Consider the following 25,775-nt stretch of genomic DNA (forward strand, 5'->3'; position numbering starts at 1 on the left):
GTTCTCCCCGTTCTTTTTAATGTTTGGAAAGGGAGCGTGACCCACCAATTGATGTACAGCTCAAGACGCTGCAAGATTGTAAAAAGATACCGAACCCCATGAGCCTTACCCTACAGCGATTGGCAGAAGCTATGGAGGCGTCTCGGGGGACCTCGGCCTTGCGGCAGGCGGCCAACGAACGGCTCGTCAAGCCCAGCCAGTCCACAACTCAATGGACGCCAGGGGATAAGGCGTGGCTCCACTGTCCCCATGTCCCGATGGGTACCTCCCCGAAGTTACACAAACCATGGCAGGGCCCGGTCGAAGTGGTGGAGGTGAGGAGTCCGCAGTGCGTGCGGATGCAGTGCGGCCGCAGGCGCTGGCTTAAACGTTTTTTGCCACCTGCCGTTGGTCTTTCATCTCCACTTCCCGAGGGCCGGGCGTCTGGTCAGTCCGATTAGCTGGGGCGCGTGTCGGCTGAGGTCCTTCCTCAGGACAGTTCTGTTATTCCGCCCACAGGGTCCAAGCGCCTAACGCCCTCAACATCACCGGTCGTGTCGGCCCGGGGTGGACGGGGAGTCCGAAGCTGCCATCGCCCGACCCCCCACCGCATGGCGATTCTTCGCCTCGGGAGGTGCCGTGCTCATCGTGTCATCCACCCACCTCGCTTGACGGCCCGGCATCAAGGACACGGTCAAAGACTGCTCGATTTAGATAACTCTCCTCCGGCATCAAGTGCACCTACAACCGTGGTTGGTGGTCGCCCCTCAAACCAGATGGGTCAATGGCTGACCCGGGCTCATCTTGAGCTCGTGTGCGGTGTTATCATGCGGGGTGTAGAGGTGTGCTTGTCCAGAGGGTGGCCATTGTGAATTGTTACTTCATTCTTCTCTCACTCTACCACTCCCTGGTCCTGTATATATTGTAAATATCGTTTTATTGCTCGTTCGGGATTAACGATCGGTTCCGTGGAACCAATCACCCTCGTTAAGAGGAGGGGGTTTGACTGAATATCTGTTTTTGTGTGTGATGAAATACCCACGGTGAAATGTGCCAACAACATTTCGCAATGCGACTCTGATTAGAAATACATTTATACGTTTTGACTCTTGAAGGGTCTGTCTGTTAGAGGACGTCCATAAATGACGTCACGCACCTGGGGGGGGGGTCAGACATTTGTGACGATATGTGACGAAGGGGGGGTGGGTTTGAGAAATGTGACGTCACATCAAAATGCGAAACTTAAAATAAATACGTCACCCCCCCCCCCAACCCTCTGCGTAGGCCATGTATCCCACACAACGCGACGATTTTCAGCTCGCTCAAGAACATAAAGCAGCAAATGCATCTGTTTGTGTGAAGCAGCAAAAACTCTCGAACGCTGAGCTGGGACGTCATGTAATTTGCACAGCTGACGCTGTCTGGGATTTCTAAGGGAACGTGACGATTTTCAGCTCGCCACGTCCTTCCCTTCCCGAGTTGTCTAAATAGACCTTACGATTAAGGGGCCGTCCATAAATGACGTCACGCACCTAGGGGGGGTGGGGGTCAGATATTTGTGACGATGTGTGACGAGGGAGGTTGAGAAATGTGACGTCACATCAAAATTCGCAACTTTAAATAAATATAGACAACACGTTTTACTTAATTAAATAGACTTTGTAATAAATGTTTTCTCCTACAACATCAGAGTGTAGCGCCACATTAAATACGCACTACAATGACAATAGTTTAAAGCGATTTTAAACATGTTTTATTTTCAAAATGGAAATATGATTGGGGGGGGGGGCAGAGCTTCGTGACTTCATATTTGAGGGGGGGGGGGTCTGACTTTTTGTGACGCCGTGTGACGAAGGGGGGGGTCAAAAATCGTCCAAAATCGCGTGACGTCATTTATGGACGGCCCCGAGGCACTGATAAGGGATTGAGAGCTGTGGTGTTATCAAGCGCCACGGTGGAAGCAAAGTGCAGTCCACAACTCGCATTGCTCACTCTTGGCCTCCGTGTGCTATGGAGAAGGGTTGGTGCCCGAAACGTCAGCTATCATATATCCCTTTTATACCTTTTTATGGCCACACACACACACACACAGGTGTTATTGACCTGTTAAATTCTACTGCATCAATAAAGTGGCTGTCTTTACTTTGCGGTGCCAATAAAGTTGTTGGGATTATTTAACGGTGACCAATAAAGTTGTTCAAGTCTCAGACACGCAACGGTGGACGTGGTCCAGATGTTAACTACCTCGCCTGGTATACAGGAGGTCGTGGGTTCGATCCTGACCCCTGACGCCTGCTGCTGTATATTTGGAGTTTGCGTGTCTCTCTCTCTCATCATCACGGTGGCGAGCAGTGGCGGCTCCTGCAAAATCTCTCAGGGGGGGCAAATGTCTGGATGATTGATAAGGATAAGGTCCACCCATGCAATGAATAAATTAACAGCTTAAGCATGTAAAGGCAACTTCACTTCTTTAATATTAATGAAAAAAAAAGTGACTCTTACAATACATCTTGTTTGTTTATATACTCACTATTAAAACAAACCACTCAAGTTTATTTTATTAAAGATTCCACTCGGTAGCGATAAATGATATTGTTGACTGAAACGTGCTTACGTATGATGACGTTAGCACGTATGATGACGTAAGCACGTTGGGGCTTGCCCTCCCGGAGCCATAGAGAATGCATTGGAGCGCCCCCGTTCGAAAAAAAACATCTTTCAATGTAAGTCTATGGGGCCACTTGGGGCGATTCTCAGCCAGAGTGAAATCGCCCCAAAAGAGGCGGTACTCCACAGAACGTGACATGACGCTGATTGGACTATATCCAGAGGCTGACAGTAACGGCTAGCGTGACTGTGGTTGAATGACATTGGTGGTGCGTCGCCCAATCGCCCTAATGAAGAAACCGCCCCTGGTGGCGAGGAGATGTTAACTATATCGCTTGGTATACAGGAGGTCGTGGGTTCGATCCAGACCCTGTCGCCTGCTGCTGTATATTTGGAGTTTGCGTGTCTCTCTCTCTCATCATCATGGCGGCTAGGAGATGTTATCTACCTCGCCTGGTCTACAGGAGGTCGTGGGTTCGATCCCGACCCTGACGCCTGCTGTATATTTGGAGTTTGCGTGTCTCTCTTATCATTATCAGGGTGGCTATGAGATGTTAACCACATCGCCTGGTATACAGGAGGATGTGGGTTCGATCCCCACCCCTGACGCCTGCTGCTGTATATTTGGAGTCTGCGTGGTCGCGTGGATTTTTTCCTCCGGGTTTTCCCTGTGCACATTGATAGTAAACATGCATTTAGAATATTCAGTTTATACTGGTAGGAACGAAGTGGACCAGCCACCAATAGATTATTTCGTCCGTCCGTCCGACCGTCCGTCCGTCCGTGTAGCAACATCGCCCCCTACTGCAAACACTTGGCATGACCCTACAAAAACCTTTAGACTCAGTGACGCTTTCCTGGCTAAACAAGTGTAACATTCCCTTATAATTCCCTCAGATAGCTTTTAATTAAAACATTTAAATTAATGAGGCTTTCCTGGCTAAACACGTGTAACATTCCCTTATAATTCCCTGAGATAGCTTTTAATTAAAACTTTGAAATTAAATAAAAAAACTCACAGCGCCCTAAAGCCTACAGCTAGGCCTAAAGCCTAGAACTAGGCCTGAAACTCTCCCTTCGTATCGTACCCCCGCGTGTGTGAAAGGGAGTTAATGTTTAACAATGTTACATTCCCTCATGTTTTTAAATAGAAACATTTAAATTTAAAGCTTTTACATTAATAATTAAAACATTTCAATTAAAAATTAACTCACGGCGGCCTAAAGCCTACAGCTAGGCCTAAAGCCTAGAACTAGGCCTGAAACTCTCCTTTCGTATCGTATCCCCGCGTGTGTGAAAGGGAGTTAATGTTTAACAATGTTACATTCCCTCATGTTTTTAAATAGAACATTTAAATTTAAAGCTTTTACATAAATAATTAAAACATTTAAATAAAAAAATAACTCACAGCGCCCTAAAGCCTACAGCTAGGCCTAAAGCCTAGAACTAGGCCTCAATCTCTCCCTTCGTATCGTCCGATTAGGTGTAGCAACATCGCCCCCTACTGCAAACACTTGGCAGGACCCTACAAAAACCTTTTGACTCAGTGGGGCTTTCCTGGCTAAACAAGTGTAATAATACATTATGTTTACCTTCTTTGGTTATTCGTTCCTACCAGCCCACCCCGCAGGGTCCTGTTTTGGCTGCTGTGAAACATCTCAAACGTGACGACGATAAGCCACTTGGTTGAGCGATCATTTGTGACAGGCAGGTCGCTTCTACAAATAATCTCAGTGGGCCTTACCTGGTAAAAAAAATATCGTTTATTTTAATAATGATTTGCTTAACTGTCCTGTACTTTGCACGCCGATGGGGCCGTCCATAAATGACGTCACGCACCTGGGGGGGGGGGGGTCAGACATTTGTGACGATGTGTGACGAGGGGGGGGGGGGTGAGAAATGTGACGTCACATCAAAATGCGCAACTTTAAATAAATATAGACAACACGTTCTACTTAATGAAATAGACTTTTTAATAAATGTTTTCTCCTATAACATCAGAGTGCAGCGCCACATTAAATAAGCACTACAATGACAATAGTTTAAAGCGATTTGAAGCATGTTTTATATTTTGGGTGGGGGTAATTACTAGGGAACTACTACACATGAACAAGGTTTATAACGGTAAATGCTATAGGTAGAGCGCTTTATTCATATAGAATACTCCCGATGATTCCAATTTTATACGCTTGTTGTTGTTGTTGTCGTTGTTGTCGTTGTTGTTGTCGTCGTTGTTGTATCCTCAAATCTTGTAACTAAATTTTAACCCACTTTCCAATGTGGTATCGACTGCAAACTTGGTATACTTATGTCATACTGATGACAACACTATATTCTATGATAAAATTCATTTTGAAATGTTATGTTTCGGCTTGGGTCTAATTGTCCACGCTCAACTGACGTTGGCTGTAAATGACCACGGCCCCTTACGTTGTGGCAAGCTTCGGGGCCACTTCCTTGAGTCGTGGAGTTCTGTCATTAATAGTACATTTCATTAAAGCGTGTTTTTAAGAAAGTTTGTTTTAATATTACTTATTAAATGGAGGCCATGGACTGCGCCACGGAGCTTCTAGCGGTAAACAAGGCACCGTATTTACCGGGTAATACTTCGCGCTACCTTTACCCTGTACCCTTTACCTTACCCCTTGGCATGTCGACATCTTTACCCTTTACCCTTTTACCCGGTAAAAAGGGTAAATTACCTTGTCGAGGCCTAGTGTAACCAGAGGTTCCCCCTCAAATATGACGTCACAAAGCTCTGCCCCCCCCCAAAATAAAACATGCTTAAAATCGCTTTAAACTATTGTCATTGTAGTGCGTATTGAATGTGGCGCTGCACTCTGATGTTGTAGGAGAAAACATTTATTAAAAAGTCCATTCAATTAAAGTAGAACGTGTTGTCTATATCTACTAGCTTTACTACCCGGCTTCGCCCGGGTCTTGGATCCACGACGCTAGGCCGCCTTTGTCTCCTCAGTGGCGATGTTCATACGCCACAGCAGTTACTCGTTTTGAGGCTGAGTCGACCTAGGGGAGGGCCAGGACCGGTTCAAATAATCGTCACCGGTGGTGGCCGTGAGCGGGAATGGAACTCGGGTCGCCGGGTTCGTTGCGTGGCGCGCTAACCACGACACTACAATGCGTTACGCTTCCGTTGTAGGATTTGTGTGAGGCGCGCCGATCCGCTGTAGGGTTTTAGTGAGGCGCGCCGATCCGTTGTAGGGTTTGTGTGAGGCGTGGCGATCTGTTGTAGGGTTTTAGTGAGGCGCGCCGATCCGTTGTAGGGTTTTAGTGAGGCGCGCCGATCCGTTGTAGGGTTTTAGTGAGGCGCGCCGATCCGTTGTAGGGTTTTAGTGAGGCGCGCCGATCCCCCGCGATACAATAATACTGTGTAATCGCTATAATTTTATGATTTACCGAGCCTATAATAGTAATTGCACACATTGGGGTGGCGGTGGAGTGAAGAGGACGTGTAACTTTGATGAATTTACCTGAGAGTGGCGTGGTGGGTGTCGAGGCCTAGCACCGTGCAGAGCCTCCGGCCTCGCCTGATTTTCCCACCCGGCTGACGCTGGGTACGGGTGCGGTCCCCCCCCCCCCCCCGCGCTACAATAATACTGTCTAATCGCTATAATTTTATAATCTACCGACCCTATAATAGTAATTGCACACATTGTGGTGGGGGGGGGGGGGGAGTGAAGAGGACGTGAAACTTTGATGAATTTACCTCAGAGTCCGCGTGTTAATGCGTGCGCCTATTTTTAACGGGAATTAAAGATGGCGAATGCGTCGCTACCCGTTGCCAGGGGCAACCGCCGGACCAATCGTGTGTCGCAAATCCCTGACATTTCGTCCAATGAAACTGCGTATGGTCCGGCGACACACAGACACACAGACAGACAGACAGATTCACGATTTTATATATATAGATTTAAAGTTGCGCATTTTGATGTGACGTCACATGTCTCAACCCCCCCCACCCCTCATCGTCACAAATGTGTGACACCCCCCCCCCCTAGATGCGTGACGTCATTTATGGACGGCCCCTTAAGGTAATTTTCGAGCAAGAGGAGGAGAAAGTTGAGCCCTCCCTACCTGTGTGGGGGGGGGGGTGAATGGTGGGGGGCGGGGGGTATTGGGTGGTGTCAATAAAGTTTTTTGTGACACCATCGTGGTGGGGGGGAGTGTCAATAAAGTTTATTTGTTACACCGCTACGTGAGTGGTGTGGTGGGTGGGTGGGGGGGTGTTGTCAATAAAGTTGTTCGAGGCGAATATCTGGCGCGCGATTGGACGCCGCCAGCGCTGGGCTCGGTGACCCCCCCTCAGCCCCTCCCCTCATCCCCCCTCAGCCCCTCCCCTCATCCCCCCCTCAGCCCCTCCCCTCATCCCCCCCTCCCCTCAGCGCCCCCTCAGCGCCCCCCAAACTCCCCGCGGCCCGACACCTCGGACCCGGGTCCCCTCCCCACCCCCCCCTGAGATTCTAGCGACGTGAAGCCGAAGTAGATAGACGAAGAGAAGAAAACGAAGACGACGAGGAGGAGGGGAGGAGGAGAATAAAGACGCGCCATGTAGCGGTGAGAGAGAGAGAGAGTGACGAGAGGCCGAGCTGAGGAGGCAGCGCACAAGGCCTTGAAGCCTGCGGCAGCAGGCCGCACGCTCAGTGTTGTCCGTGCCCGAACGTTGTTTCAATGTCTCTTTTTTTTACTTCCATCATCGTCTCACCGGAGCAAACGTCGTAGTTTAATTTGTTTAGTTTTTAACGCGAGAGACGCCTCGTCGATGATGCTCGAGAGAGTTTAAATCAAGCGGCGGCGACGGCTGTTGGGGTGGGGGTAGCTCTCGGGCCTTCCTTCGTTGTCGGGGTTGTGCGAGAAGCCTCGGTCTTGCCTAGGCCGCCCTGCCGAGGCGAGGCGAGGCAGTTCCCCCCACCCCCGAGTCGAGGGAGCGGGAGGCCTCCGAACAAACCCTCCGTGTCCCTCGCTCCCGCGCCTTCAAGCAAGTTGTGCTTCGTTGTGTCGCTCCCGTCACGGTTCACATCGTTCTTGTGCCACCGACGACGTTTCTCGGCTCACGTTGAGGACTCGGGTCGGGTCTAGCGGACTGGACACGCTGTTTTCGACCACCACACGGGCAGGTTACAACTTACACCACACTCACCATACTCGCCACTCTCACCACGCTACACTCACCATACTCTCCTCTCTCACCATACTATACTCACCATACTATACTCACCATACTCACCATACTCACCACACTCACCACCCCACCATACTCTCCACTCTCACCACACTCGCCACACTCGCTACACTCACCATACTCGCCACACTCGCCACACTCTCCACACTCACCATACTACACTAACCATGCTACACTTACCACACTCACCACGCTACACTCACCACACTCACCACGCTACACTCACCATACTCACCACGCTACACTAACCACACTACACTCACCCCGCTACACTCAACACAACACTCACCATACTACACTCACCCCACCATTCTCACCCGACTACACTCAACACACACTCGCCACATTTTCTGACACAACACACCCACACAAAGACTCACTCACTCACCACAACACTACACTCGCCACACTCAGCCACCGCACTCGCCACAAGAAGACAACCACTCGACACACTCATTCACCACACTCACCACACTCGGCCGCAACACCTGCACAGTGACCCACTCAACACACTCACCCACCACACTCGCCCACTCACCCACTCACCACACTACACTCAACCACTCAACACACTTTTTGCTCACCACACACCAGGCCACAACAGAAACCAAGATCCCCCGTGTAGCCTTAACAGACTGTTGGGGCACGTGATGTTTGCGAGCACCTATGAAGGCCGGAACGGCACACGAGGGGGTGGGTGGCCTGCACCTTGCCCGGCCGCCTTTGTCTTCCCAGTGGCGATGCTTACTACACACCGCACCAGGTACTCATTTGAGGCTAAGTTGACTTAGCGGACGCCCAGAACTGATTCAGATAAACCTAACTGGTGTTAGCCGCGAGCGGGAATCGAACTTGGGTAGCCGGGTTCGTAGCGCAGTGCCCTAACCACTACACTACCGCTCCCCGACACAGGCCACCACAACCCACACACTGAGCCACTCACCACACTCACCCACCACACTCACCCACCACACTCGCACACCACACTCGCTCACCACACTCACCCACCACACTCACCCACCACACTCGCCCACCACACTCACCCACTCGCCACGCTCCAGGCCACTACACACACACTGAGCCACTCGCCACACTCACCCACCACACTCACCCACCACACTCACCCACCACACTCACCCACCACACTCACCCACCACACTCACCCACCACACTCACCCACCACACTCACCCACCACACTCACCCACCACACTCACCCACCACACTCACCCACCACACTCACCCACCACACTCACCCACCACACTCACCCACTCGCCACACTCCAGGCCACTACACACACACACTGAGCCACTCGCCACTCTCACCCACCACACTCACCCACCACACTCATCCACCACACTCACCATACTCACTCACCACACTCACCCACTCGCCACGCTCCAGGCCACAACACACACACACACTGAGCCACTCAACACACTCGCCCATCACACTCACCCACCACACTCACCCACCACACTCACCCACCACACTCACCCACCACACTCACACACCACACTCACCCACCACACTCCCTCACCCACTCACCACACTCGCCCACCACACTCACCCACTCACCACACTCCAGCCCACAACACATACAGAGCCACTGAACACACCCACCACACTCACCCACCACACTCACCCACCACACTCACACACCACACTCACCCACCACACTCCCTCACCCACTCACCACACTCGCCCACCACACTCACCCACTCACCACACTCCAGCCCACAACACATACAGAGCCACTGAACACACCCACCACACTCACCCACCACACTCACCCACCACACTCACCCACCACACTCACCCACCACACATCCATCACACTCACCCACCACACTCGCCCACCACACTCGCCCACTCACCCACCACACTCACCCACTCACCACACTCCAGCCCACAACACATGCAGAGCTACTCAACACACTCGCCCACCACACTGCAGGTCCCTACATTTCTCTTTCTGCATCTTCCCTCGCACCGCTCCAGACTTTGGAATTCCTTTCCAGCGTTTCTTTACCCCAACCTCTTTATTTCAGGTCACGACTTTCGCCCATTCACCCACGCGCACCCATCCACTTATTAACCACTCACCCACCCACCCACCCCACTCACACAGTCACCACACACTCAAACGCTGCCATTGCTGCTTCTGTCTCCCTCCTGGCACTCCTCCACTTTGGCATTTTCTCCCATCGTATCGAAGTCCCTCGCAACTTTGTTTAATTCTAAAACGCTTTCGGACTCTTGACTCATTGGTGCTGTACCCTTTTTGCCAATAAAACAGGAGGTGTTAAGATGTTCAAACACCACATTCTTTGCAAGGAATCAAGTACTGCGATAACCACACGCGGTACTCGCGGTCAACATGCAAATAAACAAACGCGCTCTGATTAATATATACGTTGAGCTAATTCTCTTTTACAACTTCAAAGCGACCGTTTGTTGCTGCCTGCTTGGCATTTTTGGTTCCCTTTTGGCCCTGCGCTCGGCAACTGCGATATACAAAGCTTCTCACCCCCCACTCCCACGAGACCCGTGGACCCTCCTCCCCAAAGTAACACCCTCCCCACTTCCACCGGGACCCATCCATTAGTCACGTTGGCGAGACCTTGACTACCTCGCGTGGCACGCAGGAGGCCCTGGGCTCCATCCCGACCCTGACGCCTGCTGCTGTATATTTGGAGTTTGCGTGTCTCTCTCTCTCTCATCATCATCACGGTGGCTAGGAGATGTTAACTACCTCGCCTGGCATGCAGGAGGCTGTGGGTTCGATCCCGACCCTGACGCCTTCTGTGTATTTGGAGTTTGCGTGTCTCTCTCTCTCTCATCATCATCACGGTGGCTAGGAGATGTTAACTACCTCGCCTGGCACGCAGGAGGCCGTGGGTTTGATCCCGACCCTGACGCCTGCTGCTGTATATTTGAAGTTTGCGTGTCTCTCTGTCTCTCTTCCCGTGGTCGCGTGGATTTTTCTCCGGGTCCTCCGTTTTTTCCCCCTCCACGTTTAGAAACAACGTCACGCGTTTAGAGCATTTGGCTGCTGCTATAAATGCCCACGTGATGATAAGCCACTTCGTTGAGCTATCATTTGTGGCCGGGTTGCTTCTGAAAAGAGGTACGTAGCTCAGTCGGGGCCCTTACCTGGTCAAATCTTCAGTTTAGCCCCCGAACGCAACCATCCCCTGTTCTCTCCCAACCCCCCCACTCTCCATCCCCCCCCAAAAAAAATTTGAGTGACCAAACCGAGCCCCCCACCTTCCCCTCTCTCTCTCCCCTCCCCCTCGTTCCCCACGACCCCCTCAATACCCGTCCGGTGTCTCGCAGGGACGTGATGTTGCGGAAGAGTTTGATTGAAACGGCTTAATTGCTGTGTCTGTCCAAATTAATGAATCCGGATCCTTTTGTCAGTGCAGTTCCTGATGAAGCTCCTGTCACGGGGTTGTGTGGCCGTGCGCATACCTGGTGGTGTTCATTCAGACGCTGTCTTTCTGACAGACACTGTTCTTCACCTGAGGACGGCTTCTTGCGTTGTGGCCGAAACGTCGTGAGAATGATTTTATTATGTTTTATTTTTATTATTTTATTATTTCCATTTTACGTGACTTTACCGAAAGAACCAAGAAGATACTTCATCACGTCGGTCAATGCGGTGGTTTTTTTTGCGCACTTTTGAGGGCAGAGGAAGAACGCGGACCGGCTCGTGTTTCACTCGCCGCCGATGTTGCCCGTGGCTCGTGATCGAACTCGGGTCGCCGGGCTCGCAGGACGAGTGCACGCAAATCGCCCCGCTGCATAAATTACAATCCGTATACATTTACAGAAGTCCTCTTGACGTTGTTTATAGGCTTCAATGCTTCACAGTGGAACTGTAATTATTGATTTAATCACTTAAGCTGGGTCACTGACCTGTCTCTGCGGATGTCGGTGGTGTGATTCCCCTCGCATGCATGGTGGGGATGCCTCTGCGGTCTGCCATTTGATCCCACTGGCAGTGTGCTCGTTATTTAAAATACAACTAAGCGGCTCAGGATGGCAATGCAGAAGCGGCCCAGAGAATAAATCCTGAGACTCTGCCAGGCTTTTTTGTGTAAAGTCAGGGCTGTAATTGTTGGACGTAATTGTTGGACGTGACAATGATTGTAAGCTTGATTTAAAAAAAGATAATGGTTTGGAGTCTGGAATTTATTTATTTAAATAAATTGTGATTGTTGGGCTCAAGCCGGGAGGCCCAAAGCGCCAAACGTCCAGAAACAAACAGCGGCTGCTGTTGTAGGTGTAATGCGTAAGAGTTGATAGATCACTTGAATTGAGTAAAGTTGTTGTTATTTTGAGAACTTGGAGGTGGGGAGGAGGCTGTGGGAGGGAATTCCAAAGTGGGGGAGTGTATGGGGTGGGGGAAGCACAACGATAAGTGTTGTTGTGACCTGGGGTGGGTGGCTATGAGATGTTAACTTCCTCGCCTGGTATGCAGGAGGCCGTTTGTTCGATCCCGGGCCGGACACTTGCTGTATATTTCGAGTTTGCGTGTCTTTCTCCCCGTGGTCGAGTGGTTTTTTCTCTGGGTCCTACAATTTTTCATGCACATTTAGAATCGACGTGCGTTTTAGAATATCTGACTGCTTTAAATTTCCACATGATATAAGCCACTTCATTGAGCTAGGATTTGTGATAGCCAGGTCGTTTCAATAAAAGCGCTGTATACCTAAGTGGGCCCACCGTATGTATGTTGAACTTCTTTCGCACCATACATAGCCAACCGTGCCAGTCGGGATGTGCAAACTGGTAAACTGAAAACGATAAAAACTAATTTTTAGTTGGTGAGTTTGCCGTGACGCCGCAGCATGCGCCGTGTTTGAACGGCGTGGGTGAGACGAGCCGGCCCGCCCCTGGTTGGCTGTTATCCTCAACATGCGAGGAGGAATCGATGCGCTCGCTGTTGTTGGTAAATGTAACACGGTACAATTGCCCGTGCGTGCGGGGAGCATCTGTGATCCCACGCACGGAGTGCTTGACTCGAAGTCAATAGGTCAAGAGTTCAAACCTGGGTGTGGGGTCCACTTGGGCGATCATCCTCCCAAGAAGAATCCCGAGTCGATAAACTACGTTGCCACTTTGCGGGGAGTGGGTCCCCACGGGCCGTTCGGAGCGATTGTCGCAAGGATCGTGTAATCTCCACCGCTGACTCGGGGCCTCCTCTGTCTAGCCTGGAGTTATGACGAACCGTAAGTGTGCGGTGTGCGAAATTAAAATACCACCGCGGTGGCTAGGAGATGTTAACTACCTCACCTGGTATGCAGGAGGTCGTGGGTTCGATCCCGACCCTGACGCCTGTTGTTTATTTAGAGTTTGCGTGTCTTTCTCATCATCACAGCGACGAGATGTTAACTACCTTGTCTGGTATATAGGAGGTCGTGGGTTCAATCCCGACCCTGACGCCTGTTGTTTATTTAGAGTTTGCGTGTCTTTCTCATCATCACAGCGACGAGATGTTAACTACATTGTCTGGTATATAGGAGGTCGTGGATTCGATCCCGGCCCAAGACGCCTGCTGTATATTTGGAGTTTTCCTGTTCTCTCTCTCAAACCGTGGCCGCGTGGATTTTTCTCCGGGGCCTGCGGTCTTTCCCTCCACATTTAGAATGGATGTGCACTTAGGGTTATTTGGCTGCTACTCTAAATTTCCACGTGATAGGCCACTTCATTGAGCTGTCATTTGTGACGGCCAGGTCGCCTATGAAAAAGCTATACAGCTCAGCGAGCCTGACCTGGTAAAATAAAAAAAATAGTTAATTCTTAATCAGATTCCAAGAACACAGGATGAGATGTTACTATCCTTTGTGCAAGCACTTCCAAGAGTTCATGAACAGTGAGCCTGGTGAAATTTGGGGAGCGCATCGTCAGTAGTGTACCTTTGGTTCCTAGGGTGTTTCGGCCTTTCACACTATACACCCTCCCCAAAGGCGGCCAGCGACAGGGTGATCAATCCTACGCTTGCGTCCCATTCCCAATTAGTCATAGGAGTTGCCTCGTTGTTGATAGCCAACATCCCATGGGACTATGCATGGCAGGGGCATCCTCCTTATGAATGAATGTTAGGCAAGTGGTGCATTTTTTTCATATGGACACTGAAATGATATCATCACCTTTGTTTACAAGCACTGTATTCTTAGGATTATTAGACGAGTATGCCCCCCCCCCCCTGTATTATCTGTCGTGGGCAGCAGTAGAGCAGTGATTCGTGCATTGCGCTATGAACCCGGCTTACCCAAGTTCCCATTCCCACTCGTGACCAATAACAGTGGCGTATGATCTGAACTGGTCCTGAGCTCTGCACCTCCGATTAGCACGTTTACCTACGTACGGTGCGAAAGAAGTTCTATATACGTACGTGCCGGCCATCGTAGGTGCTCAGTAGTAAGACTTGCCTCAACAGCCCGTTGTTTTTGGCTTTCTTTTTTATTTGCGTCGTTGTTGTTGTGTGATGTGTTAGTTCCCGCACCTCCGATGAGCACGGTTGGCTACGTTACGGTGTGAAAGAATTGCAACATGCATACGTACGTACATCGTGCAGTCTGCATTTGTCTAAGCACTCAGAGACCCGTAAAACATTGAAAAAGATCAGGCTGAGAATGGATGTTGTGATTGATTATTTTTCTGAGTTTTGGGAAGGGGGGGGGAGCAAGCTCGTGGTGTGTGCCCTTTTGAAAATGTTAACGTTCACCAATCCTTTAATCAAATAGCGGAGACGACATTTGCATACGACACTGTTTGCAGCTCAGAAGGAATAAAAACATACATTCCAACATCAACTTTGCATAATTTTACTACTAACTTTGTTATTTTACCAGGTTAGCCCCACTGAGCTCTGTAGTTTTTTCTTCAGAAGCGACCTGGCCACAAATGACAGCACAACAAAGTGGCTTATCAAGTGGAAATGTATCGCAGCCAAACACTCTCAAACACGTGACTTTGTTTCTAAACGTGGAGGGAAAAAATGCGAAGGACCCGGATAAAAATCCACACGATCACGGGGAGAGCGAGGGAGAGAAAGACGCACAAACTACAAATAATCTTTGGCCTGCCAGTCCGGTGTTACTCTTGCCCATCAGCCATCATCTCTCAGCTGTGATGTGTCATGCCCATAGCTCGCTTACATGTTCTTGTTTAGTCTGTACGATGTGATCGGCTTGCGTGCGCTCTCCGTTGCCAAGCATCTCCCCCAACCCCGTCTTTCGACAAGATTCCAAATGTACACGCGGCGCATAACATAGATTTCTTGTAAACATCTGAGAGCCCCTTTGAGTAGAGCGATCGTTTAGATTTGCAACGAGCATCTCCTTATCGTCTCCCGAATGAAACAGAAAAACCCCGAACACGTTGATAGGGGGAGAGATACTAATACAAATGTCTTTAACTCTTAGTTTCCCCCGATAGACTTTGTTTTATTTCTCTTTGGTTCTTTCGGTAAAGTCACGTATAAAGATAAAATAATAAAATAAATAATAGCATACTACGACGTTTCGATTGCAACACAAGCAATCATCAGGTATAAATGAAATAGCAACAAAAATTTAACCAGAAAACTATAGACAGACATATAAGCAGACAGATATCAGCTGACAAGTCTGCCTGACTCGCTGTATCCTGATCATTCCGCCTGGCAAGCAGCATCGCCTTTAATGTCGCCCAGATCCAGAAGACGAGCTCTGGTGGGACACAGTGGCTCATAGTGGACATCCAGAATAAAAACACCTTGTTCTAGATCCTAACACATCACACACCTCCTGCCTTCGACACTCCTCCTCGATGGCACTGGCTCGTAACCAACAACCGCATTGGAACATCAACGGTAATGGATGCCCATTGTCATTTAAATTCATTCATGAATCCCCCCCCCTTCGCACATGGACTCACGAGTGACGTGATCACATCTATCCTCTCTATTTAAGGAACGAAACAGGAGGATTTATCCACAAACGTGGCTGTCCGCATGATGATGCCGTTTGTGATTACTGGCGAAAGGTCGTACTCGGATTGTAAATGTTGTGGATTTGCTCTCCAACACACCGGTTAGTGCTGTACTAGTGACGAATTGGCCACGTTCTGTTTACGTGACACCAAACCTTACTAATTGTCTGTGTCGGCTGGTGGCGGGTTTAACGACACATTTATATATTTACGCGATCTAACCCAAGAAAAACTTTATTACAGATCAACAGGCCGATGCACATATCTCCTTCATAAATGGGAAATTTCAGACAAGCCACGGTACCATTGTCACCGTGCAACCAAAATTATGGTTAGCACCCTCCTCCTCGTGGCTAACGGACCTCGACATTGACATCCATTTCCTGAACATGCGGTGTTGCCATTCCATCTCGTCACACGCAAAGCGCTCGCCACAAATGAACCACGATACCTCGCTTGCCGATCTCGTTCAGGAGCGTAAACCCTCGGCCACGCCAACTCCGGTCATCCTCGCAGTGGCGGCGTTTGGCTGGCCATCAAACAAAAACGCATAATCGTACGGCGCTTTCGGATGCACTTCTGCAGCCATCTGGAACGCTCTTCAGATATTCGGAAGTCACTAGAGCCTCTCCTTCGGAACCTCATGACGCCTTTTGGCATCATCTGGTCCAACACCATGTGAGACTGGGCTCTAAGGAAAGCTATCTCGGGTGTGGACCAATCAACTTCAAGGACAGTGCATACATTATCAGAGTTATGTTTTTTGTTTGCATTACGACTGCAGGTATTGCGGTCTATGCAAACATGACTCCTTGTAAAAAAAGGTGTCAATTTTGTTGCCAGATAGAAGGGTAAAAAACCAATTATCAACTCACTACAGCCTATGCACTTTTATAAATCTTATAGATTTAAAACGAATTTCTTTAGAACGACTTTGTGTGAGTTTACTGTTCCTCCCCCGCACCTCCAATCAGGACAGTTGGCTACGTATGGTGCGAAAGAAATTCAACGTGCGTACATTAACCTCACTGTAGGATCCATTCCTTTGTGGGGGATAGGAAAGAAAAAGCCTTGAATGTCGACGAAAATGGCGAGTCCTCGTTACTTACAACCACGAGCGTATAGTCGAGTGAGTTTTTACCGCGCTCTCTTATGTACGTTGAATTTATTTTGCACAGTACATAGCCAACCTTCCTTATCGGAAGTCCGGGGTCCATTTCACCACACGAGCACTGCATTCATCACACACACACACACACGTCGTAAGCTCTTTGGACGAACACTGTTTTAATAACAGTGTGTTGTGGGGAGAGGTCATCTCTCTCGGTCAACCCACGGCACCGCTCGACACGTCCGCGTGGCTTTGATGTGCACACAGCCTGGCAGAGGTGCCGTGGTGATGCCACTGCTTGAGAATACCGTGGACGCCACTGACTACTACTACTACTACGGGGCTATCTAACCCCACGAATCGTGGTGACGACGACCCCCGACGATGATTTGTGGGATGAGTGATTGCACCTGCCATGGCCAGATCGGATGTAATGGGAAGCACGGGGAACTTCTCCGCGGGCTGCATTGGGTTGGATCCTCGATGTTGGAGCGGCTTGATTCGCGACGATGGCATCTTGCACAACGGTTGTCCACCGCCAGCATTCCGCGCTGCGTGGTTCTCTGTCCTTTGCGTCTGGCGACATGTTCAGAAGCTACACGACAACGTTTCGAGGCGTGCTAGCCGGAGAATATTCCCCGGGAGAAGGAATGCAGACGACATTGGTTTACGATGTGGTCCACAGTTGGGGTTTCTTGGCCACGCTTGGCTTGTATTTCATGTGATTTTGTATCGCTATGGGTGTCTATCTCTCGCTGGCGAGATGTTAACTACCTCGCCTCGTATGCAGGAGGTCGTGGATTCGATCCCGACCCTGACGCCTGCTGCTGTATATTTGGAGTTTGCGTGTCTCTGCCCGTGGTCGTGTGGGTTTTCCTCCGGTTTTTCTCTCCACATTTAGATAAGCTCCCCCCCCCTCTCCTCCCCCCTCAACTTGTATTTAAGGGCTTGCATCTTGAATCCCTCCCTCACTTGATGCAGCAAATCTGGCTGTGACGGTCTCACCTGATGACAGAGACTTGTGTTGCCTCCGAAACGTCGTGATTTTTATTTTGTTTTTTGTTAATTTTAATTTCCTTTTTTCACGAAAGCTTCAAATCTAGAATTTGCTCTTCCTCCCGTTGGAGGGGCGCAGTCGACGGTGCTTCACCAACACGGCCCCTGCGAGTTGTGGTCGCGTGGCCACGGCCGGCGGGCCTCACGCCGTTGAATGAAATCGCGAATAATCAAATCGTTAATTTCGATTTAAAGCTTTCGTGACTGCAGGGATTCATCTTCTTGGTTCTTTCGGTAAAGTCATCACGTAGAAGGGAAGTAATAAAATAATACAAATAAAACATAATAAAATAATTCTCACGACGTTTCGGCCACAACGCAAGCAGCCGTCCCTTCGCAAACGGCTGCTTGCGTTGTGGCCGAAACGTCGTGAGAATTATTTTATTATGTTTTATTTTTATTCATCAAATCATATTCGCGTAGGAGGAGGAGACGTGCATTGCTGTGTGTCCGGGGCCTCGCTGCCGTGTTTCTATAGAATGGGCGTCGCGTGATTCTCTGTAACAAGGCAGATCGACTTGAGTTTCAACTCCTGGTCATCATCATCATCATCGTCGTCGTCATCATCATCATGGGCATCATTCAACCTCGCCATGTGTTCATCGATGCTCATGCGTGCATCTGTGTGTGTGTTGTGTTTCGATTTAAAGCTTTCGTGACTGCATGGATGCATCTTCTTGGTTCTTTCGGTAAAGTCACGTAGAAGGGAAGTAATAAAATAATAAAAATAAAACATAATAAAATAATTCTCACGACGTTTCGGCCACAACGCAAGCAGCCGTCCTCAGGTGAAGAATTCTTCATTTTTTATTTTAGTTTTATTTGTATTATTTTATTACTTCCCTTCTACGTGACTTTACCGAAAGAACCAAGAAGAGTGTTCATTTATCATTGACGCGGTGGCACAGACACTGTGCAGAGCACTCGTCACACGGTCCCAAGGTTCTGAGTTATGAAGTTCTGGCCATCATCACTATCGTCATCATCATGACTTACATCTTAATCATCATCATTCATCCTCGCCGTCATATGTTCCCTGATGCTTATGCATGAATCTGTGCGCGCGTGGTCATTGTATGCGTGTATATTTATGCCCCAGCATGCATCATCGTGTTCGCTGTTGTTGTTGTTTGCCTCCTCCTCTTTTGCTTGTGCATGCGCGTGTGTGTGTGCCTTTGTTTCTGTTGTCCTCTATGCTAGCCACTGATGATTATGCATGGCTCTGTGCGCGCGTGTGTGTGTGTGCGCGGGCACATTTGTGTACCTCTATGCTTACGCTGGCATCTGCCGGTGTGTGCTTAATGCATGCTTGCATGTGTTCCTTATGCATTTGTTCGCGCGCGCGTGTGTGTGTGTGTGCCTGCATATTCCTTTATGCTTGTGCTTGCACCCACACGTGTGTGCTGATACTTTAATCTGCGTTGTCTGTGCTCCATTCGGGGTTAGAGCTCCGCTTCGCCGCGAACCCGGCGACCCGGGTTCGATTCCCACTCGCGTCCAACACCGGTGACGATTATTCTGAACCGGTCATGGGCCTCCCCTGGGTCGACTCGGCCTCAAATGAGTACCTGGTGCCGGTTTTGGTTAAAACCATCGCCACTGGGGAGACAAAGGCTGCCGGGGCTTGGTGCTGGCCACCCACCCCTCGTGCGCCACACCGGCGCTGCTCGCTAAACAGTTTGTCCAAGGCTATACGGGGATCTTTGTCTTGGTTGTCCCCTATAACTCTCGCTCTACGCTCATACATGCTTATACCCCGACGTTTGTGCCTGCGTGGTGGTGTGGGCGCGTGAGGTTGGCTCCCGTCATTGTCACCCCCCCCCCCCGTGTGGGTCATTGTGTGCGTGTCGCCCGGACACAATCGCTCTTCTCTCGGTGTTTTGTGTGGGGGTTGTGTGGGACGTGGGGTTTGGTGTGCTACGTGGGGTTGGCGTGGGTTTGGTGTGGGGTTGTGTTGGAGTGGGGTTGTGTGGGACGTGGGGTTTGGTGTGCTACGTGGGGTTGGCGTGGGTTTGGTGTGGGGTTGTGTTGGAGTGGGGTTGTGTGGGACGTGGGGTTTGGTGTGCTACGTGGGGCTGGCGTGGGTTTGGTGTGCTACGTGGGGTTGGCGTGGGTTTGGTGTGGGGTTGTGTTGGAGTGGGGTTGGTGTGGGACGTCGGGTTGGATTTGGAGTGGGGTTGGTGTGGGGCGTGGGGTTGGTTTGGTGTGGTGGAGGTGGTGTGGGGGTTGGTGTGGGGCGTGGGGTTGCTGTGGGGTTTGGTTTGGTGTGGGGCGTGGGGTTTGGTGAGGTGTGGTTGGTGTGTTGAGGTTGGTGGGGTTGGTGCGGTGTGGTTGGTGTGGTGTGGGGCGTGGAGTTAGTGGGTGAGTTGGTGCGGTGGGGTTGGTGCGGTGTGGTAGGAGTGGTGTGGTAGGAGTGGTGTGGTAGGAGTGGTGTGGTAGGAGTGGTGTGGTTGGTGTGGTGTGGTGTGGTTGGTGTGGTGCGGTGGGGTTGGTGCGGTGTGGTAGGAGTGGTGTGGTAGGAGTGGTGTGGTTGGTGCGGTGTGGTTGGTGTGGCCGGGTGGGAGACTGGGGTGTGGGTGGCAGGGCGGGGAGAGCTTAACAAAGCGCGATGCTCCAGACCTCCCACTCGCACGGGGAGCCGATGGCGAGGTGATGGAGGGGGGTGATGGGGGGGAGCCGATGGCGAGGTGATGGAGGGGGGTGATGGAGGGAGGTGATGGAGGGGGGTGATGGAGGGGGGTGATGGAGGGGGGTGATGGAGGGGGGTGATGGAGGGGGGTGATGGAGGGGGGTGATGGAGGGGGGTGATGGAGGGGGGTGATGGAGGGGGGTGATGGAGGGGGGTGATGGAGGGGGGTGATGGAGGGGGGTGATGGAGGGGGGTGATGGAGGGGGGTGATGGAGGGGGGTGATAGAGGGGGGTGATGGAGGGGGGTGATGGAGAGGTGATGGTGGAGGGGGGTGATGGAGGGGGGTGATGGAGGGGGGTGATGGAGGGGGGTGATGGAGGGGGGCGACGGAGGGGGGCGATGGAGGGGGGTGATGGAGGGGGGTGATGGAGGGGGGTGATGGAGGGGGGTGATGGAGGGGGGTGATGGAGGGGGGTGATGGAGGGGGGTGATGGAGGGGGGTGATGGAGGGGGGTGATGGAGGGGGGTGATGGAGGGGGGTGATGGGGTGGCCCATCCGTCGTGCCCGGGGCCCTTTCACGGCGCAAATAAAAGGGAGGTTTCCTTAACGCCCAGGCAGCCCGGCATTGTGCGAGCGCATAAAGCACGCGGGGTTCAGTTCCCCACACTCCTCCTCCTCCTGAGCTCTGCCGCGTTCTCTCGAGGCCTCTTTAGACCCCCCTCCCCCCCACACACAACCTGGGTGTGGGTTCCCGCTTGTGCCTGTGTCCTCACCGTGTTTCGGACTGTGCACTGTGTCTTTTGGGTGACTGTGTGTGCGTGTAATTTTTTGCACGTGTGTTGTTGTTGGCTTCTGCGTGTGTCTGGAGGGTTTTACGTGTGATGGTTGGTCTTGGTTATATGTAATTGGATTGTGTGTGTGTCGTGTGGACTGTGTGGTTGGGTGACTGTGTGTGTTGGCTTCTGTATGTGTGATGGTATGTCTTAGCTGTATTGGATTATGTGTGTGTGTGTCTTGTGCGCTGTTTGGGTGACTGTCTTTTCTTTGTGTGTGTGTTGGCTTCTGTGTGTGGTGGTTGTGTGTGATGGTGTGTCTCGGTTAGCTGTATTGGATTGTGTCTGTGTCTTGTGGAATGTTTGGGTGACTGGTATCTGTATTGGGGGGAGGGGACTTTGTCTCTGTTGCTGTGGATGAACTGGGGAGCGGTAGTGCAATGGTTGGGGCACTGCGCTATGAACTCGCCACTGGGTCGTGGTGCTGGCCACCCACACCCCCTCGTGTGCCGTTCCGCTCTTCATCGGTGCTCGCTTAACAGCACTTGCCCCAACAGTCTAAGGGCTACACGGGGGATCTTTGTCACTGCTTGCGTTTTTGCGCGTGACTCAGCCAGCCTCGAATGGTGGGACCCATTTATGTGCATTAGTGAAACATTCACCGGAATATCAGTTTAATAGCACACGCACACGCACACACACGTCACGAGTTGTGTTTACACAAGACAAGCTGCTGGCAGGACGATTCGCTTGTGAAGGGATCGCTTTTTATAAAGTCACGGAGCGTAAACGTCATCACGTCAAATCCGGAGAGTGTATCTCTCTGTCCAGTGGCGACTCCTGCAGAAATGACGGCTAGTCCAGGCGACCTCGCCCGGTATGCAGGAGGCCGTGGGGTCGACCCCAAGCCTGACGCCTTCTATCTTACGGCTACATGCTAATTTCTCACATTAACATCACTAGCCCCGGCCACTTCTTTATAACCCTTGGGCTACACCCATTTCAAACCTTTTAAAACAGTCTGCCTCATCAGCAGATCATGCTTTCCCACCTGATGATGGACGCTTGTGTTGCGCCATGAAACGTCGTGATTTATTTTATTTTCTACCTACGTGACTTTACCGAAAGAACCAAAGAGAATAGAAAACATCTTTAGTTTTTTAGTCGAGTTAGTTAACTAGCAACTTTTGTGAACCCGGTTTAACCGCACGTGGATAAAACCTGCAATTGAACCCAGCATTTACGCGTGTTGAACTTCTTTCGCACCGTATGTGCTAATCGGAGGTGCGGGAGAAGGACAAGAAACTGAACGCATTAAAGAAACGTGCGTTTCGAGGATTTGGCCGCCATCAATGTCCACACGCTTTTTAAGCCACTTGGTTGAGCTATCGTCTTTGGCCAGGTTGCTTATGAAAAAGCGCTACGTAGCCTTATCTGGTAAAATAAATAGAGTTTATTGTTTTTTTATCGGTTGCTAACACGTAGGTTTTCGACCAATGTCATCAATAATTTCAGGTTGTTTGGGTTCGATCGCATACATATAAATGCGTCGCTAAAACCGCCGCCACCGGCCATGGCTAATTAGTAAGGTTTGTCACGTAAACAGGACGTGCCAATTCGTGTTGGTGCGCAAATCGCTTCACCAGTAATTACAACTTGCATCATCAGGCTACAGCGAAAATAAGTTGAACATTCATGCACACACGGTTGGCTACGTACGGCGTGTAATAAGTTGAACATACATTCACACAAATGGCACGGTCGGCTACTTACGGCGCGAAAACATTTCTCCACTCATACAAACACGGTTGGCTACGTGCGGTGCGGAACAAGTCCGTCGTACAAACGCCGCACTGGTTCTGCGCTCTTGCGGACGAGCGCTCTCCCCCGTAGCCCCTCGTCCTCGTGGCGGCGGCCAGCAGCCCCACGCGCATTTCCGCACTCGGCGTCGCGAGCAACGTCGCTGCAACGTCGCTGCAACGTCGCTGCAACGTCGCCCGACGGAGCACGTCGGTCGGGGTAAAACCGCGGCGGAAGTCGGCGGCAAGTGGCCGCAACGCGACGGCTGCTCCGGACAGCGCGAGCTCGGTTCCGATCTCCCGTAGCGCCGCGAAGCTGTCCGGTGCGCAGGCTTTCGGCAAACCTGGCAGCGCGGCGCGGCGCGGCGTTGTTTACGCCGCGTTTTGTCTAGAACCGTCAAGTTTTTTTGTACCGAGTTCATTGGAGGAGGGAAAAAAAACCAAATGGCTCTCCTTTGTGATTGTGGTTGCGCGCGATCCCTTGTCATAGCGCCAAGGATGGATGGAAGGTGGTGTTCCTGTTTCAGAGGCAAATTACAGCCTGCGGTAGTTTCGCACTATGTGGGGTGGGGGGTTGACGTTGCTGCGCGTTTTCCCGGTTATTGAGTAATTCGCGGGTAGCATTTATTTTTTAGTTTGGATCGGGATCTTGGCGCACGCCCCTCCCTGCCTCCCTCCCCGCCTCCCTTCCTCCCTCCCTGTCTCCCTCCCTCTCTCCCCGCGCCACGGAATCATCTTCAGTGTCCATCGTGAAAGCGGACGGCGAGAAGAATTAGAATTGTTATTGAACACGCACCGCGCTATTTCACCCACTCCGATGTCCGTGCACCGTCCGTCAGTTTCCGATGGCGGGCGCTCGTGCGACACTGCGCGCAGCGTACGTCATCGTGACGGAACGGAATCGGGAGAAAAAATGTAAATAAAATAACTACACCGGTACGTTTTCAAGTCGAAAGACTTCTAAGTCTGAGACACGTAACCCCGAGGCTCCCACAATGCTGAGCGGCGGTGGGAGGGCGCACGCGTGTGTGGCACCAGTCTGGAAGCAGCTGTCGTTGAGTGGCTTGCCACGGTCGATGCACACCGCGGGATTTAAACCTTTCCCGCTACCGTTCCGTTTTGGTGTACGTACACGTATAGTTCCATACCAGTGGTCCGCGTGTGTACGTGTACATCACGGGAGCGGAAGAAAAAGTAAAATAAAATAACTACACCGGTACGTTCTCAAGTCGAAAGACTTCCAATTCGGAAGACGTAACCCCGAGGCTCCCACAAGGCTGAGCGGCGGTGGGAGGGGGCACGCGTGGCACCAGTCTGGCGCCGGCTACCGTACAGTGGCGACGGACGTCCCGCTCCGGTTCTCCGCGGCGTGAGTAACGGCGTCTTTAAAAACAGCGGCGCTGCCGCCGCTGCTACTACACCCCTCTCTAAATCAAAGCGAACCGGCTTGCACGTTCTGAAGTTTGGCGGTGAACGGGACGGCCCACACCACTACACCCTGCGACTTGCAGACGTCTTGGAACGGGAACGGGGCTCACCAGGGCGGCCGTGCGCCTTGGACTGTGAACCTCAGCGAGCCTCCTTCTGTCGTGGCCGGCGCTTCCTCACGGGATGGGACCGCCCAGGCTTCATCGGTGAACAACCCCCCCCCCCCCACACTGCCCCCCCCCCCTGGTCAGTGGTGGAAATTCCACATTGTTGTGGCAGTGGCCCAGTCTGTTGGTAGTACAAGCACTTGTTTCCATCTAGTGGTGGACACTGTCTGGGGTGGACTGCTCATCGTGGTGGGCACTGCCCATGATGTAGACTTCCTATGGTGTTGCCTTTCTTTGGTGGACACTGCCCATGATGGTGGATACTGCCCATGATGGTGGACACTGCCCATGATGGTAGACACTGCCCATGATGGTGGACACTGCCCATGATGGTGGACACTGCTCATGGTGGACACTGCCCGTGGTGGTGGAAACTAGAACACCCCAGGTGGTACTGACCAAATCGCCCCCCACCCACCTCCCCCCACCCACCTCCCCCCCCCACCCATCTCCCCCCCCCCCACCTCCCCCCCCCCCCACCTCCCCCCACCCACCTCCCCCCCCCACCCACCTCCCCCCCCCACCCACCTCCCCCCCCACCCGCCTTGGCTTACAAGCCACTTGGGGCCTGCTGACAATGGCGTGTTTGCGGGTGCTGGGCGGGAAGCCGAGAGGTGGTAAATCACCGTCCCCTTCACAATGGGGGGGGGGGCAGTGGTCGCGGTGCCAGCGCTGGCGGGGAGCCCCCGTGGCCCCCCCCTCCCTTCGCACGTTCGGGCTGCCCCGGTTTTTTCCTTCTTCTGTTCCTTGATTGTTTGGGCAACTCCATGAGCTCGGTTTCATCCAGAGGGCAACTGCCTCCTTGGCATCCTAAGTTCTCGCTTGGCCCATCCACTTGATACCCATCGTGGCGGCAACGGCGGCGGCGCTGCGGACGAACCGGGGAGCCGTAGCGTTGGCTGTTGGCGTGCTGCGCTACGAACCCGGCGGGCAGAGGCTCGGTTCCCGCTCGCGGCCGACACCGGCGACGATGATCTGAACCGGTCCTCGGCGCGGCGCGCTCGGTCGACTTGACCTCGAGTGAGCAGCGGGTCGGGTTTGT

General features: G+C 51.7%; 2 protein-coding genes across 3 annotated transcripts in view; one reads left to right on the plus strand and one right to left on the minus strand.

Annotated features, from left to right (window-relative positions):
* Positions 1–6,145, minus strand: part of LOC133358509 (UDP-GlcNAc:betaGal beta-1,3-N-acetylglucosaminyltransferase 7-like) — a 59,934-nt gene extending 53,789 nt beyond the window's left edge. The window contains exon 1 of the mRNA XM_061576869.1: positions 6,078–6,145. The gene's annotated coding sequence lies outside the window, so the exon portion shown is untranslated. The remainder of the gene's footprint in view (positions 1–6,077) is intronic.
* An 881-nt stretch (positions 6,146–7,026) lies between these two features.
* LOC133358495 (vang-like protein 2) overlaps positions 7,027–25,775 on the plus strand; it is a 44,254-nt gene continuing 25,505 nt past the window's right edge. For both annotated transcript variants that reach the window (XM_061576834.1, XM_061576835.1), the window contains exon 1: positions 7,027–7,161. The gene's annotated coding sequence lies outside the window, so the exon portion shown is untranslated. The remainder of the gene's footprint in view (positions 7,162–25,775) is intronic.

The sequence above is a fragment of the Lethenteron reissneri genome, chromosome 62, assembly GCF_015708825.2.
Source record: "Lethenteron reissneri isolate LAM-NWPU_2019-01 chromosome 62, ASM1570882v1, whole genome shotgun sequence".
NCBI lineage: Eukaryota > Metazoa > Chordata > Hyperoartia > Petromyzontiformes > Petromyzontidae > Lethenteron > Lethenteron reissneri.